General features: G+C 37.8%; 1 pseudogene; it reads left to right on the plus strand.

Moving 5' to 3' along the window:
* The first annotated feature begins 6,924 nt into the window (after positions 1-6,924).
* Positions 6,925-18,158, plus strand: part of LOC124992663 (serine/threonine-protein kinase Nek4-like) — a 48,151-nt pseudogene continuing 36,917 nt past the window's right edge.

The raw sequence follows: 18,158 nt of genomic DNA on the forward strand, positions 1-18,158 counted from the left end.
CCTCTTGGTTACTCATCATAGTTGCATTTCTCTTCAAATGTTTCTTTATTTTGGGTTACATACCACACATTGTAAACAGAATCACAGACTAGAGCTTGATGCCTTTTTTATTGTAGAGAATTGTTGAAGGGTATATACTTTCAAACAATGGCATCAATTCTGGCAGAGAAGAAAAGTGAGCTATAAGCTACACCCATCAATGGGAATTAAACATGTTTTGTTTTGGTACCAGGGATTAGATCCAGAGTTCTCTACCACTGAGTCAGATCCCCAGCCCTTTTTATATCTTATTTTGAGACAGGGTCTCACTAAATTGCTGAGGACCTCACTAAATTGCTGAGGCTGACTTCGAACTTGCAGTCCTCATGCCTCAGCCTTCTAGCCAATGGGATTACAGGCCTGTGCCACTATGACCAGCAAGGAATTGAATCTTTATTTTTTATTTTCTTTTAGTTGTAGATGGACCCAATACCTTTACTTATTTTTTTTTTAATGTGGTGCTGAGGATGCAATCCAGTGTCTCAAAAGTGTTCTACCACTCGCTACAACCCCAGCTCAAGGGATTGAATCTTGATTTTGATTTAGTAACTTATGAGTTGTGAGTCTTATGGCAAGGTTTTTTTTTTCTTTTTTTTTTTTGGTTCCCGGACTGAACCCAAGGGCACTTAACCACTGAACCACATTCCCAGCCCTTTTTATATTTTATTCTGAGAAAGTGTCTCCCTACGACGATGCTTAGGGCTTCACTAAGTTGCGGAGTCTGACTTTGAACTAGCAATCCTCCTAACTGTACCCCTATAACTAAACCTAATTTTACATAAAACCATATATAGTAATATGAATATTTGTGTGTATTTTGACTTACATATTCAATTATGAGTGGTATATTTGGATACATATTATTATATACTCATAGATATAATTTACTCGTGCATTCCCAAATTTAAAAGTGTATTCATATGACTCACATTAATCCTTCCCTATTTCAAAATATTTGTTTATATGAATTTTTATGCATATTTTCATGCATGCATTTTTATGAATATTGATGTTTTCATATATATTATATATTCATTCCTTAACCCAACCCAAAATATAATAACCTTAAAATTACCCCATACCTAAGCCTAATTTTACATATAAGCATATATAATCATATGAATATTCATGTATATTTTCACTTATATATTCAATTATCAATGGTATATTTGCATATAAATTATTATGTATTCGTATATATCAATGCATTTCCAATTTAAAAAAAGTATTCATGACTCACATTAAATTTTTCCCTATTTTGAAATGTATACATATATACATATATACATTTTCATACATATTTTTATGCATACTTTCTGATGAATATTCACGTTTCCTGATAAATGTATTCATTCCCTAACTGTAACCCTAATACTAACCCTAAACTTACCTCTACACCTAAACTTAATTTTAAATAAAAGCATACATAGTAATATAAATATTTGTGTGTATTTTGACTTACATATTCAATTATCAATGATATATTTGCATATATATTATTATAAATTCATATATATAATTTACCCATTTATCCCCAAATTTAAAACAAATATTCATATGAATCACATTAAACACTTTATATATATGTATATATATAATGTTTTCATACATATTTTCATGGTAATTTCTTATGAATATTTGTTTCCTGATATACATATTCATTTCCTAACCCTAACCCTAAACAAAATTTAGTACTAACTCTAAACTTAACCCTATACCTAAACCTATATTAACATAAAAGCATATATAATATGAATATTCATGAGTATTTTGAATTATATATCCATTATCAATGGTATATTTGCATATATGTTATTATATACTCACATATATAATTTAACCATTCATCTCCAAATTTAAAAAAGGCATATTCATATGACTCACATTAAACCCTTCCCTATTTGAAAAAATGTTTTCATACATATTTTTACTTCTACTTTCTTATGAATATTCAAGTTTCCTGATGTACATATTCATTCCTTAACCCTAACCCAACCCCAAATTTAAAACTAACCCTATTCTTACCCCTATACCTAAACCTAATCATATGAATATGTGTATTTTGACTTATATATTCAATAATCAATAATCAATGGTATATCTGCATATATATTATTATACATTCATATGTATAATTTATCCATGCATCCAAAAATTTAAAAAGTGTGTATTTATATGACTCCAAGTTAATACTTCCCTATTTCATAAATGTGTTTATCTCTTTGCCACAGCACAATAAGTTGCTTACTGTAGCTTATATTTAGTCTTAAAATTGGGAAGTTCAATATACGTTATCAAATGATTTCTGTGTCAATTTATATGATTATGTGATTTTAGTATTTAAGCTATTAATATGGTTAATTATAATAATTATCTTATACTGATCCAGCCTGGAATCCCCAGGATTCACCCAAGAGTTAGTCAGAATTCTCCAGAGAAACAGAACAAATGGGATACATAGATATATGAGGTGATACCATAAGAGGATTGACTCAAAAAATTATGTATGCCAAAATCTCATGCTATTCCTTCTGATAGCTGGAGAACCAGATATAACCCAGTCAGAGTACAAAGGCATGAGAAATAGAGGAAATATCACTTCAGAGTAGAAGAAATCTAGAACGAGGGTGAAGTAGGGAAGTTTTCACCGTAAAGCTGAAACCCTGAGGGAAGGTGGATGCTGGTATCAGCCTAGGCACATGAAGAGACAAAGACCTGGACTTAACGATATCCAAGAGCAGGAGGAGATGCTGTCCCAATTCCAGAAAGCAGAGTGTAGCCCTTCTCTTAGTTTTGTTTTTGGTGGGACCATCAGTGAATAGGAGTCAACCAGAATAATGGTTTTTCAGTGATCTGATCTCCCTTAACACAGTTATTTCACAGTATAAAATTGTCACAACTACCTTATTGTATTTTTATTTGATATAGTGTTTTTGACTTTTTAAATATTTTATCACAAACTTTTACAACCATGTTCATGATGAGTATTGTCTATAGGGTGTGGTAGGAGGGATGGATGTCTTTGGTATTATGTAAGGATCATGCTGGTTTCACAAATATGAATCAATAAGTTGTTCATCTTCTTTTCTGAAATAAATAATTGTTCTTTAATGTAGATAAAATAAAAAGAAGTCAGAAAAATTGTAGATAAAATCTGCAAGTAAATCTATCAGGGTCTGAAAATTTCCATTTATTTATTTATGTATGTATGTAAGTATGTACTAGAAATTGAACCCAAGGGCACTTAACCATTGAGCCACTTCCCCAGCTGGTTTTATTTTTTATTTTGAAACAGGCTCTTGCTAAGTTGCTCAGACCTGGCTAAGTTGCTGAGGTTGGCTTTGAACTTGCACTCCTCCTGCCTCAGTCTTTCAAACCACTGGGATTAAAGCAACCAGTGACATCTTTTTATTATGAATACAATTTCAATAATGGTTATAGCACTATTCCATTTTCTTTTTTCTTAATATTTTTTAGTTGTAGATGGACACAATATCTTCTAATTTTACTTTTATGTGATGCTGAGGATCAAACCCAGTCTCTCACATGTGCTAGGCAAGTGCTCTACCACTGAGCTACAACCCTAGCCCCATTCCATGTCATTTTTGATATTCGTTATGTGTTTTCTTTCTTTTTCCCAATCACCAGTGAGAATATTAACTTTTTTTTACTTTCTCAGAGAATAATGTTTTAATTTCTCACAAAATTTAGAGGAAGAATTGGAGAAAAGAGGATCTGAACAGTAGAGTTGGAGGGTCAGAAAAATTACCAAGGAGAAATACCTGAGAGCTAATATATCTATTAGTCCAAATGTGACTTCAAAGAAACAAGAGCTGAACTCATGTAGGAAGCTCTTCCTTTGTGGGTCTGGTGATGGGCCTGGTGCCTCTGTGGGTCTGCACTGGCACCACTCATGAAGAAGGGCTCCATGCATAATGGAGGAGAGCTAGGAAGATCTGGAATCAACTAGTACCTCTCCTTCTGCCCAACACCACACATACCCAGAACAGTCCTAAGAGAATAATGTAGACCTACTCTCATACACATTTCCCTTTTAATTAATTTCTCTTTTGGATATCTGTAATTCAGAACAGTACAGAAAAGGAGATTCTGGGGAATTTAATTATGACTTAGCCAAGTGAACATGGCACAAAATATGATTCATAAAATAGATTTCCACACATGGGATATTATCAGAAATAATAGCGCAATGACAGAGGAGTTGATGTTTTAAGAAAACACAAAATTATTAAATGTGCATATACTTAATACATAAGCTGCAAAATACATGAAGAAAAATAGCAAGAACTAAAGGTGATCTATTATCTAGTTAGTCATAAACACTCATCCCTCTGTAATTGATAGAACAAATATACCCAAAATTTGTATAACTATAAAAGATTTGAAAACCATAAGGACTTATAACAAATAGAGAGGAAATACTCATTTTAAGATTAAGCAGAGCATTCACTGAGACAGACTGTATGGTAGATCACTGTTATCATTTGGATCATAGATATTCCTAAAATCTCATGTGCTGGCTTGGTCTCAAGCTGATGGTGCCATTGGTGGAAATTTTAGGAGCTGTGTTATGTTTGGTGAAGTTAAGTCATTGGGGGCATGACTTTGAAAGGGATATTTGGACCCCCCCCACGCCTTTCATATTCTCATTTCCCAGACATCATGGTATGAATGCCTTTGCTCTACCACAGGACTGACACCATGATGTTTGTCCTCCCCAAAGGCCCACAATGATGGGACCAAGGAATCATGGGCTGAAATTTCTCAAATCATGACAAAAAAAAATTTGTTCCTTCTTTTCAGTTGTTTATCTCAGGTATTTTATCACAGTGTCCACAAAGATGATTAACAGATCATAAATGAGTCTCCAAAATATCTTAGTGTTTTTATTCAGAATATTTAACCACAACAGAATTAGATTAATAGTCAACAATGTAACAAATCTGAATACCAACCAAATGTTTTTAAGCAACGTATTTTTTTAAATTACTTATGTGTTGAAGGCAAAACTTATCTGGGAAATTGGAAATTTTTGAACTAAATAATGTTAAGCAACATCATGAGTGATAGGATTAAGCTGAAGAAGTTCTTAAAAGAGTGCTTCTTCTGCTAACTCCACTAACTGCTTACACTAGAAAAGAACACAGCAATAAAATCAATGTTCATATGCCATAATTTCATTCTTTTTTAAAGCTAAGTAATATTCCATATGATGAGTATTATTCCATCATATATATAAATATATATGTGTCACATTTTCTTTATTCATTCTTCTGTTGAAGGGCACCAAGGTTGGTTCCATAGTTTAGTTATTGTGAGTTGAGCTGCTATAATATCATGCTAAGCAAAATAAGCCAGACCCAAAAAACCAAAGGCCGAATGTTTTCTCTGATATGCGGTTGCTAATTCACAATAAGTGTGGGGGGGCGGGGCTAGGGAAGAATAGAGGTACTTTATTTTACATAAAGGGGAGTGAAGGGAGGGAAGCGGGTATGGGAGTAGGAAGGATAGTAGAGTGAAACAGACATTATTACATCATGTACATATATGACTTATGACCCATGTGATCCTACAATATGTACAATCAGAAAAATGAGAAGTTACATTTCATTTATGTACAATTTATCAAAATATATAAATACATTCTACTGTCATGTACAACTAATTAGAACAAATAAAAAATGTAAAAAAAAAAAATCAATGTTCTCTCTGTGCTTCCACCTTGAGAAGCTAGGAAAGAGGAAGAAAATAAACCAAAATAAGTGGATGCAGGGAAATAATAAATGTAAAGGCAGAAATAAAGGAAATAGGGGCTAGGGTTGTGACTCAGTGGTAGAGCACTTGCTTACCATGCGTGAGGCCCTGGGTTCCATCCTCAGCACCACATAAAAATAAAATAAAGGTATTGTGTCCACCTACAACTAAAAAAAGAAAAAAAATATATATATATTTTTTGGTGTTGTTGAGGATTTGAACCAAGGGCCTTATGCTTGCAAGGCAAGCACTCTACCAACTGAGCTATATCCCCAGCCCTAAAAGAACATTTAAAAAAAGGAAATAGAAAATGATAACACAATATAGAACAAAAAAAGAAAACAGATGATGACTCTACAGAAAATTGAGAAACTAGATGAGAGCAAGACAGAGAACAATTTAAAATATCAAGGAAAATAATGATTCAAAAGATCAAGAAATCCTAAAACATTACAGTAAGTTAGCACTGTGTATCAAGTTGTAAGGATATATCACGAAAAACATTTAGGATTAAAATAAACTTACAACTTAGGTCAACAAATGCCTTGAAAAACAAGTTATTAAAATTCATAGAAGGAAAAACAATGGAAAAGCTTGATGGCTCAACCTATGTGAAAGTAATTTAATTCATAAAAATCTTCTTACCAAGTAAACTCAAGGCCCATATGACTTCACTGGATATTCTATCAATCATTTCAGAAAGAAATATTACCAAACTCATACAAAGATTTTCTAATGACAAGGGAGTGAATATTGTACTGCCAAACCCAGGTAGCAGCAAATGAGGCCATCAGCAAAATAATCACATAAGGACATTTTAATTATTTTATTTATGCTTATTGCTATCATCATCATCATTATCATCATTAATACTATTTTTACAGTGCGCTCTACCACTGAGCTAAGACCCCAGTCCACACAACGACATTTTAAGGTAAGCAAACTGGAAACTATCATCCCTGGTGAACACAGTCACAATAGACACCACAAAATATTGAGGAAGTAGATGTAAAAACACCGTAAAATGTCCCAAGAAGACGCCATGGCTGCCCAGATACACGCACCTGGCCTTCCTAGGACTAGAGGACCTCAGGACCTTTGGCAGCCGGGATGACTGTGTCCCCATGTGTCCCTGTGTCTTCCCTTAAGGTGGCACCAAGTCAGGCTGACCTGCTGATGTTCCTGGCCTTGCCGCTCATGATCCTGCTGCTGATGGTTTGCGGTTGGTGTTTTGTGTGGCATCTCTTTTGTCTAAATTCAAGTTTCTGCAGAAACTGGTGGGAGACCCAGGATCCCAGGACGGAGGGGATAAGCCTTCTGGGTCTAAAACTGAAGCAGACCCTTCGTGCTCTGCAGACAGGATAAGATTAGCTGCCCAGAGGAAGGCATCTGCTGGTGAAGACCACTAACCCCACACGTGGTCCTTTATCAGTGAATGGTGGAAGGCAATTGCGAACCTCGGTCTTTAGTGATTTGGCTTTGAAATTGACTAAATGACTGGTGAACATTTGTACTTTGATTTTATAAACAGTTCAAAAAAGTTAAATGTAAGCCATATGGTAATAAAGGGAATTAAAACCAAATTGGGACCACTACCAATTTCATCTTAAAAACAATTATTTTGATTCGCTAAATTTCTACTTATTCCTTGGCTCTTGGGATTTCATTTGCTTGTTTGGTGACACTGGTGTGAATCTGGTGATCATTCTAAACTTGAAAAATATCTTTTAATAGTTATAAAATAAGTTCTTTTCTTCACATTTTAGCTTGTCTGAAATTGTTTTGCATCTCATTACCACCAACCAGTTGATAAGTCACAGAATTATTGTAACGTGTGCACGTGTGAATTATAGCTTATGGTGGCATCCCCTTAACTGACCTGTGTATTGTTAAAGTCAAAAATGCCAGGTTTGATTAGTATTTTAAAATGACTTCAAAAAGATTACTCCATGACTCAGCATTGAATCACAGGTTTATTACATATGTAGAAAAGTATGAAATCAGAGCAGCAGGGCAGAAATTTGATATTAGTGAAGCAAGTATTCATTGTTGGTGAAATGATCACAATTCCATATTTTCTTGAAATGCACTCATAAAATATATTATGAGACCTAACATAGGAAGATACCCACAAAGAGATGAATTTGAACTACATTTTGTCAGTGAGGCATTTGCAAAGGATGGCTTATCACATGCCAATCAATGCAGCTGAAGGCAGAGGAAATCACCCAAACCCTTGGAATATCCATGAAACAATATTCAAAGCAATAAGAGGCTGGTGTGAGGGGTTCATGGGCAGAGCTGGACTATGGTGAAGGCCTCATATAGTTTTGTCTAAAGCTTCCCTCTGGCATTAACAGAAGACGGTAGTGGCGCCCTCTTTCAAGAGGAATCACCAGTTCTCCTGAAGACACCTCGGACTATGTTCTGTGGGTAAATGCAGACAGTGAGGACACTGATGTAAAAAGTGACTCAAAAGAGTTGGGTTCAGAATATGAAGTTATAATTGAAACTTAACCAGATTATTTCCCACAGTACATACAAGATTGATGTGATAAAACATTTTAACAACACTACTTCAATAAGTATAAAATAAACATTTTCCATGATTAAAAAAATACTATAAAACAGATCATACATTGTGACCAAGTGGATTTTGTCTCAAGAATGTTCACTTATTTTCATCAATAGACTATTGAGCAATGCAGTTGATGACATTGACAAAATTAATCAACATCTTAATAAATGGCAAAACAGCATTTCACAAAGTGCAGCACCCATTAATATTCTAATTTCTAAGCAAATGAGGAATATAAGGAAAACACCTCAACCCAATAAAAAATCCTTACAACCTACAGCTGATTATATATCTAATGGGGAAAGCCTGAATAGCACCCACAAACACTAAGGAAAAGACAAGGATACCAATTCTCACCTCTTCTGTTCAGAGCTGTCTTTAATTGCAAATGACAAGACTGTGTAGGTAGATAATCCTAAGGAGTTCACCAGAAAATTGCCAGAACTTCAGTTAGCTGCTAGTAGTGCACATGAGGTTGGGGACAAGAGAGAAACTGCTGGAAAATGGAAATGGGCCCCTACAAGGCAAGGTGGATGGTGGGTGAGGCTGTGAGGGATTTGTCTCAGCTAGAGCAGTTTCAATGGGAAAAGGAAGAGAAGGGATATCTTCTAGGTGAGACAGACCCCCCCACCCCAAGCTCCAAGCAGAGACCACATGGGGGTGCAGCCTGCCCAGAGCAAGGGCAATTGGAGAAGGCAGGTGAGATACAGAGATCAGAACCTAACTACAAACTTGAAATCACATTAAAAAATAAAAAATAAGGAGTAAACAATTCACAAGGAGGGAGGGTGGAGGATCTTGGTGAAGGCTTAAGAGTAGAAATGTCTGGTTTGCTGCTGAGGACCCTAGTGATTACTTTTAGGAGACTTTTCTTTACATAGTTTACTGTCTATTGAACAGGACTCCAGCCATAGAAAATCCAGTCAGAACTAGTCCTTGATCTGATGGCCCTAGGTCCTGAACCTCATCCCTTCACCTAAACCTCTCTAGGCCCAGAAGGCAGCTTGTCTGCAAGGAGAGAAGATGTAGGGAAGGGGAGACAAGGTATTGCTAGTCAATCTTAACCCATTAAGTCCAAGTGTTTAATTCTGCCAATATTTCAATGAAATTCATGCAGGTGCTTTAAAATAGTTTGAAAAGTCCAGTCTAGAGCTTATTATATAATTTAATGATATTTGTCAATATCACTGATCATTTGCCTCTTATGTTTCTCAGAATACTAGAACTCTAAAAACAAAATTTTTTTGGAAGTTACATACATTTTCTATTCATGGCTCAATTTAAGTGTTTTAATCTTCCATAAACAAGACAATGGAACATAATGGGCAAATGTGGTGTCTGAAACCCAGAAACGGAAAACTACCCTCTTGGCTCCTTGCTGGTAGGTCCCCTTCTATCTTCTTTTCGTGGTTCTCTCCTCCCTGCACGACCTTCCAAGGCCCCTAACTCTTTCTTTACAGATGTTCCATAGTGAGTACCTCAAAAAACTGTTTTCCACGGAGAGTTAAAAAAAAAAAAAAAAAAAAAAAAAATCAAAACACTGTCTAGTGCCTGGCGGAGAACATTTTAACTAGATAGGAAGATCCTTTCAAATTCTCTTCTAAAGCTTTCAGTGAAGAAGAGGGAGTCGCAATGGTTTGTTGTTGTTGTTGTTGTTGTTGTTTGGATGGGAAAAGGCAGAATTTTGTTTATTATTATTATTATTATTTGATTCATTGTACACAAATCAGTTACAACTTCCATTTCTCTGAATGTACACAAAGTAGAGTCACACCGTTTGTGTGATCATGAGCTTTTCATGATCTGCACCAAGGGCGTCTTCTCAGCAGAGCCTGGCAGGAGCAAGGGGGATTCCCCGCGACTCTGGGACGTGCTCCTCGAGCTGCTCAGGATCCTCTCACTTTCTCCCTGGACGAACTCCTCTGGGACGAGGGAACTCAATCTCTGGGACACAGAAATCCAGGCCCAGTTCATTGCTCAACGGAGTTACGGGTTTCAGGGACTTCCCTACACTGGGGTGCCAAAGTCTGGGCACCGGCGCCCTCTACTGGCCCCAATAGACACTTAGAAGCTCTCGATTTTCCCGGTAAATTAGTTAGGAATAGTGTGACAGGAATATCAACTGAAATGCTCCCAACCCCCTTGAACCCGGGACTGGAAATTGAGTCTGATCATCCCACGACTGAGCTAAGGAGCACCATTTCCTATTTCAAGTACTTTCTTCCTGTAAGGAAATAGGACAATAGAGCCAAATAGCAGGCTCTATTAAGGAGTTGGTGGCCAGTGGCCGAGGGTCACCTGAGTATAGACGGAGTCTTGCAAGGTCACTGGGCTCATAGGGCGCGGGGTGGGAAACTCCGGTGCCAGCTAGCATGGAGCCAGCAGAGTAGCTGAGGACAGGCTTGGACACCGAAATTTGATGAGTTCAGTTTCCCAGTGGTCGCGGCCTCTCGGAGGATCTGGACTCAGGTACACGAATTAATGAAGAGTCAGGGGACAGCGCCGGGGGACAGGGCTGAGTGGGCAGCCAGGGACCAGAAGGAACTCAGGGACCAGGAGCAGCCACTGTCCTGAGCAGCCTCTTTCACTACCCTGAATCCTACCTGTCCCCTAAAGCAGAACTTGGAAGGAGAAACCAAGTCCCACTTAAGGAGGTAGTGATAATGGCCATTACCCCAACTAAACGGAAATGTTCCACCGTGACTTGAATTCTGATCTTTGGGCTTACAGTGTCCAGAGTGCTCACCATGATTGCATGGAACAAGTCCCAGCTTGCCCTAGATTTTCAAACCCTTTTTTTAGCCTCCATCGTGCCCCAGATTTTCTTCCCTGGTAAGTACAGCTGTTACTCAAGTATTAATGAGTCCTCTAACTCGTAAATACATTGTATCTCCCAATTTAGTTAGGTATTCTTTTATCCTTGTTAAATCCTTTGCCATTTGTACATCCAAATATATTTTTTGAAGAATCACGTTGGTGGGGACCATTTTAAATAGTATTAATTTTAAAAGTTTGCTTTTCGTTGTATATTGCTAGTAATAGAAATACGTTTGATTTTTATTCATGTACATTGCACCCTGCAATACTGCTAAACCCTCTCATTAGTTTTAATACTTTTGGGAGTTTTCCACCCACTTTCTTTGGGATCTTCTCTATGGACAATCTTATCATCTCTGATAGAAACAGTTTTATCTCTGCCTTTCCCAGTCTGGATGCCTTTTACTTCTTTTTCTGTACTATCTCATTGGTTAAGATTGACAGAGAATGTTGATGTGAGTGGTGATGTGAGTGATGTGATTGTGATGTGAGTGGTGAGGGTGATACCTTGCCTATTACTAATGTGATGGGGAGAGCATGAGGTTTTCACCAGGAAGTGTGATGGGTGTGATATTAGCTGTTACATGTCTTTTATCAGTTTGTGGACATTCTCTTCTATTCCTAATATACTGCTTGCATATATATATATATATATATATATATATATATATATATATATATCACCAGTAGATGTTCTCACTGAATTGCCTTTGCACCTTTGTCAATAGTCATTTGGCCAGACTGATGTGGCCCTATATCTGGAGGCTATTCTTTTTGTTATATTTGTCTATGTGTTTATCCCTTTGCTCATAGTACTATATCTTGCTAACTGGAGTCTTATAGTAAGACTTAAAATTGGATAGTGTAATACATATTGTCAAATATAGTTTCTGTATTAATTGATATTATTATGTGGTTTAAGTATTTAGACCATCAACATAGTGAATTACAACAATTGATTATTTTACACTGAGCCGGTCAGGCATCCCTGGGATTAACCAGGAATTAGGGAAGAGAACTAATAAGATATATAGAGAACTAATAAGATATATAGATAGGAGAGGATGCATTATGAGAATTGACTCACAATTGTGAAGGCCAAGAATTCCCATGACATGCCAGATGTAATTCAGTCTGAGTCCAGAGGCTTAAGAAGCAAGGAAGCTTTCACTGCAAAGATAAAGAGATGACTGTCCCAGTTCCAAAAGACAAAGTGAAGTATTTCTCCCTCCATCTTTTTTGTTTGTTTGTTTTGTGGTGCTGGGGATTGAACCCAGGGACTTGTGCTTGCAAGGCAAGCACTCTACCAACTGAGCTATCTCCCCAAGCTCCTCTCCCTCCATCTTGATTATTAATGTTGTTATTCTTTGCAGTATTGGAGATTGAACCCAGAGCCTTCCACATACTAGACAAGCAATCTGCCCCCGAGGCACATTCCAGCCATTTGTATTTTATTTTGTGATAGGGTCTCACTGAAGTTCCCAGACTGGCCTTGAACTTGAGATCCTCCTACCTCTTAGGAAGTGGGATTACAGGTATACACTATCATGCTCAGTTCTCTATCCTTATTTTTAAATTTTTTTAAATTAAAAAATATTTCTTTTTAGTTGCAAATGGACACAATACCTTTATTTTATTTATTTATTTATTTTTATGTGGCACTGAGGATTGAACCCAGTGTGTCACACATGCTAGGCAAGCACTCTACCACTGCCCTACCTTTATTTTTTATGGTCCCATAAAAAAATGTGTACCCACATCAGTGAAGATGGATCTTCTTTTCCAGTTCTCTAAATCAAATACTAATCTTTTCTATACACAAGCAGAAATAGTGTCTCATCAGCTATTGGTGTGTGTCTTAAAGCAGTTGAATTCACATTAGAAAAAAATTATCACACCCACTTCATTATATTTCTCATTTTGTATCTTGCTGGAATTAAATCATTAATATTTTATTATAAATTTTGTATGTATGTTTATGAGGGTTATTGATCTATAGGTTTTGGGATGTTTTTAATTGTTTTTTTTTTTTTTTTTTTTTTTTTTTAGAAGGCAGGGGTCTCTAGTATTATATCAAGGTCATGCTGACTTTACAAAATGAATCATGAAGTATTTGCTCCTTTTCCAATTTCTGAAAAAAATTATGTATCATTTATAATGTTTTTTCTTTAATTGTTAACAATTACCCAGTTAATCAACGTAGACCTAGAGATTACTTTTTATTATTAATAACAGTTTTAATAATATATCACTATTCAGGTTGTTTTGAGTGAGTTTAGTAGCTTAAGGTTTTCAATAAATGAATCTACACTTGAATTTATATGTGTAGGGTAGTTCATAATGTTATAATAGTCCCATATTATGCTTTTGATATTTTTAGGATCTTTAATGATATCCCATTGTCATTCTTGATAATACTAATGTGTTTTTTTTCTTTTCTCATAAACACCACCTAGAATATTAATTTTTTCCTTTCTCAGGGAATAAGATTTTAACTTCTCATAAAAATTAGAGGAAGAATTGGGGAAGAGAGGATCTGAACAGTGGCAGAGTGGGAGGGTCAGAAGAATCGACAAGTAGATAATGCATGAGAGCTGATATGTCTGTTAGCCCAAGTGTGACCTCAAAAAAAGAAGTGCTGGATTCACACAGGGTGTTAGGCCTTTGTAGGTCTGCAGCCAAATGTCTGGTGATGGGCCTGGTGCCACTGTGGGTCTGTGCTGGCAGCACTCATGAAGAAGAGCTCCATGCAAATGGAGGAGATCAAGGGAAAGCTGGAATCCACCCAAACCTCTCCATCTGTCCATCACCACACTTATCCAGAAAGTCGTAAGATTATAATGTAGGCCTACTCTCATAAACATTTCTATTTTAACTAATTTCTCTTTGGGTCAATTCTGAGAAGTGTACAACTAAGGAGATTGTGGACATTCTTTTGTTGTTAACAATTCCCTACTCGGGAAGACACCGCTGGACTCTGAATGCAGGGAGTCTGGTTTGTGACTGAGTGTGGTCTTGACCTCAGTGCTCTTCTGGTCTCATTGGAGCTCCGCCATTAACGCAGTGGTGTGGTCTCCCCCTGGTGTGCACGTCTGTGTGAACAAAAGCAGCAAAGCTGGGCTGTGGGTACAGACTTGATGGCTTTTAGGAGAGGAGCAGGGACTACACAGCCCTGTTCTGTGGGCACAGCTCCTTCCAGAGAACTCAAGTCATGCAACATGGTGGCCTTCCTTTGACAGGATTTCTGAGAATTTTGACTAAGCTCTCTAGTTGCCTGAAAGAATCAACACTGAAACAGCTTGACCCTGCTAGTCAGCTGACCAAGGTTCAAGCTCTTGCCTCAGTTGGGGTGGGAGACACTACTAGCTCTGATCTTCCATACCTCATAGGGCAGCACAGGGTCCCCACTGGGTCTCCTCATTGTATGACAGTGCCAATGACACCCCACATGTCCAGGTTGGTTCCCAGCTGTTCTTCTCCCATCCTTTCAGAGTCGTTTCTGCCTGATACACAGCCCCTTGACTGGAAGTCCTTTTCCCAGTGGACGTGTTCTAAGCATAGGATTAGAGGAAACCCCAAACACAGGGCTTGTGGTTGTTGTAGGGCTCTCAAGATCTCATCTTACTACTGCTGAAACTTGAGGTCTCTTGACTGGTCTTCAGAACTTTAACTCCCTCCCCCTCAGTTCTTCTAAAAATCTACTTCTTGGTAAAGAAATGAATATTGATTTGGTTAAAAACCTTTTGGAGATAGGCAAGGACATGTGCCAACCTTTTCCAGTGAGGCAGTTTTGTGACAGAGTTGAAGAATGGGCTCCTGTATCACTTTGCAAATGCCCAGAAGGTGGGTGCTTGCCACATTTGTACTGATGACAAAGGATTTGAGGCCTCCCATGTATTTGCTCTAGAGCTGGTGGTGATCCCAGTCACTGCCCCTCTGCCCATCCTGCGTGCACTGACCTTGGAGTTCAGTGCAGAAAGCCCAGGCCAGGGAGCATGGCAATGTCCTGTTCCCCTGTCAGGCTGTGATGAAGGCTGGGGAAACATTTATCCTCACCATTACACCTGTGTACGTGTTTAGTTCTGTGTCTGGGTGTCCAGAACACCATGTTTTCATCACATTTTACTTTGCACTTTTTTTCTTCCACATTTGTTATTGGACAGTTAGGGACATGAGTGCCAGAGCAGGAGAAGGAATGAGGTGTCTTTGCTCATACAGGGACATCATCTCCATTCTTCATCTTTGCCCTGCTTGCATCTTCCTTTTCAGTTTGCCATTCAGAGAACTTGTATGAGGGGAGTGGAAATTCACAGCCAGGGCACCTCTTATATTTACTTAATTATTTATGTTGCCCAAAAGAACACGATTGTAAATTTAAAAATTTTTATTATGTACTTTTCAAAAAATTTATAAAATGGATAATAACTGGTGACCAAGTAGGTGATATCTCAGGACTACTATATTACTATTAGTAGTAGAATATTAAATATTGCGATTAATCACATTAACAAAATTATTCACCATATTAATAGATGCAAAAGCATCTATTCACAAAATTCAACACCCATTTGTCTTCTAAGTGTAAGAAAATGAGCCCTAGAAGGAAAACACCTCAACCTGATAAAAAGTCCTATAAACAGCCTACAACTGATTTTATACCTAATGTGGAAAGCCTGAAGTGCCAGAATTAATAAGTGAATTTAACAAGTTGCTAGAAGTACACATAATTGGGGACAGAAGAGGAACTGCCAGAAAATATGAATCTATCCCTCCAGAGGGAGGGGGAGGGAGGGGTGAGGCTGGTGAGGGCCTTGTCCTTGTCTCAGCTACAGCAGTTTTGATGGGAAAAGGAGTATCTTTCAGGTGAGGAAGGAAAGAAACTCCAGGCTCCAGGGACAGAACTGAAGTAGGTGCAGTCAGCCTAGAGCATGGACAGTTGGAGATGGCTGGTGAGACATTAGAGGATGGAATAGAACCTAACTATGAGCTTGTAATTGTATTAAAAAATATAAATAAAGCCTAAATTCTCAAGGAGAGGAGGTGCAGGACAACAATGAGGGGTTAGGAGTAGAAATGTCTGGTTTGTTGCTAAGAAATCTTTTGATTACCTTTATGAAACTTTCCTGTACACAGTGTAGTAAATAGACTTTGAGTCCTTCAATATGCAGTGGATTCAGGTATGGATCTCCAGACACAACCAGTGCTTGACTTGACCTCAATCTTGAACTCTTCCAATAGGGAGACACTGTCCTCAACCAGTGCTTTATACTTAGGTGTTTATACTTTTGCATGAGTGCCTTTGGCTTTGAAATACAGAGGAACTCACTGGTAGAATTAGCTGAAGGGAAGAAAAGTCAGCAGTGGGTCATTATCACTTAAAGACAAAGTAGTAAGTGGTGAGTGTAAGAACCCAGAAACCACTCCGGATGCAGGAACTCATGCAAGAGACTTTATTAAGCGGACTGACAGAGTGTCTCCCTGCAGGCTGAGAGAGAGAGAGAGAGAGAGTGAAAGCCAGGAAGAGAGAGAGAGAGAAAATGGCGAGAGAGCCATTCTTAAGCAGTGGAATTTCGCAGGCTAATAACAACGGATCAATGGTTGGCGAGGCGGTCTGTGGGCTAAGAATCTGGACCAATTACTGGCTAGTAAGTTTGCGGGCTAATGATCTGGGTTGTGAGGTGGTATGGGGGAGCAGAATAGTGGTGGCAGCAAAATAGTAGATCTGATGCCAACATTCCTCCCTTTTTGTTTTTATAGATACCGGGGGCGGGATGATGGTCTTTCTTCTGTAGCTTTTTCCTGCTGGTTAGGGGCAAAGAGTCACATTCCTGTTTAAAAAAAAAAGAGGATTAGGGAGGGCTTTAGGTGGGAGCAGATTTTTTGGAGCCAGAGTTGTCAAGTGAATCGTAGGTCTTGGCTTTGGGTGTCAGGGGCTGGTAGTCTTGAAGAAGAAGCGAGTTGATTGGCTGATTGCTTAGTGAACTTGTGTGTGTCTACCAGCTCGGGAACTTGTGTATCTGATTTTGTAGGAACTTCTGTAGGCAATTTAGTGGGCATGTTTAGGAAGATCTGTAGATGTTAAAATGACCCAAAATTTCTGATTCCAGCAGTTTCTCTTGATGGTTATCAGGCACTCCTGCCTAAGAATCTCTTTAGTAGCCCTCCAGTTTTACTTATTATTGGGGCTAACGTAAGTGTACATCTTAAGTTACATCTAACTATTGTTTCTTCTTTTAAATGCCCAGGAATGGCTGTTTTGGTTTTAACTGTTTTGCTAGTTGTTCAAGATAAAGCTGTTCAAATTGACCTTGTTCTTAAGGGTCAGCTGAGTTCCCACAGGGGTTACTCATGGAGAACTTGAGAGCAGCTTCTTAGCTCCTTTAGTGCCATTTGCTAGGTAGGGTCTCCTTGATGAGGTGACTTCCTTTGGAAGCATCAGGGATGTCTCCCTTTTTCGAAGACATTCCTCTGCAGCAGGTACCCTGATTGGCATTTTATTCTCCAGTGGTCTCATTAATCTCCCTGATCAGGAGGTCATGTGACCCAGAGTTGCAAAGCTCCTTAGAGAAGTTCTCTTGTTCCCTGGATTTAGGCTGACACTGAGGGCAAGATCCAAATACTGGTTTTTCTTGGTCTCTGTATTTAATCTCAATCTCTAAATTTGATCTGAACCATCCAGCAAGCCAGTCATAAAGTAAGAGTACTGGGCTTTAACTTCAATGTCTATGGCTTTACAGTTATTTACCCTTTTATTTAACTGGAGTCTATATTAGTACTGGAAGTTACCATTATATACTATCTGTTCTGTAGGTGATGGCTTATTATCACTAGTTACCTAGGTTCTGTGTTCTTGAAGCAGTACCTTTGCAAAACAGGTAACAGTTTTACAAAATGAAATTAGCAAGAATAAAAATATATTCAGCTTGTATAATAGCTATCTTGAATTTTG

The sequence above is a fragment of the Sciurus carolinensis genome, chromosome 1 (genome assembly GCF_902686445.1).
Source record: "Sciurus carolinensis chromosome 1, mSciCar1.2, whole genome shotgun sequence".
Lineage (NCBI taxonomy): Eukaryota > Metazoa > Chordata > Mammalia > Rodentia > Sciuridae > Sciurus > Sciurus carolinensis.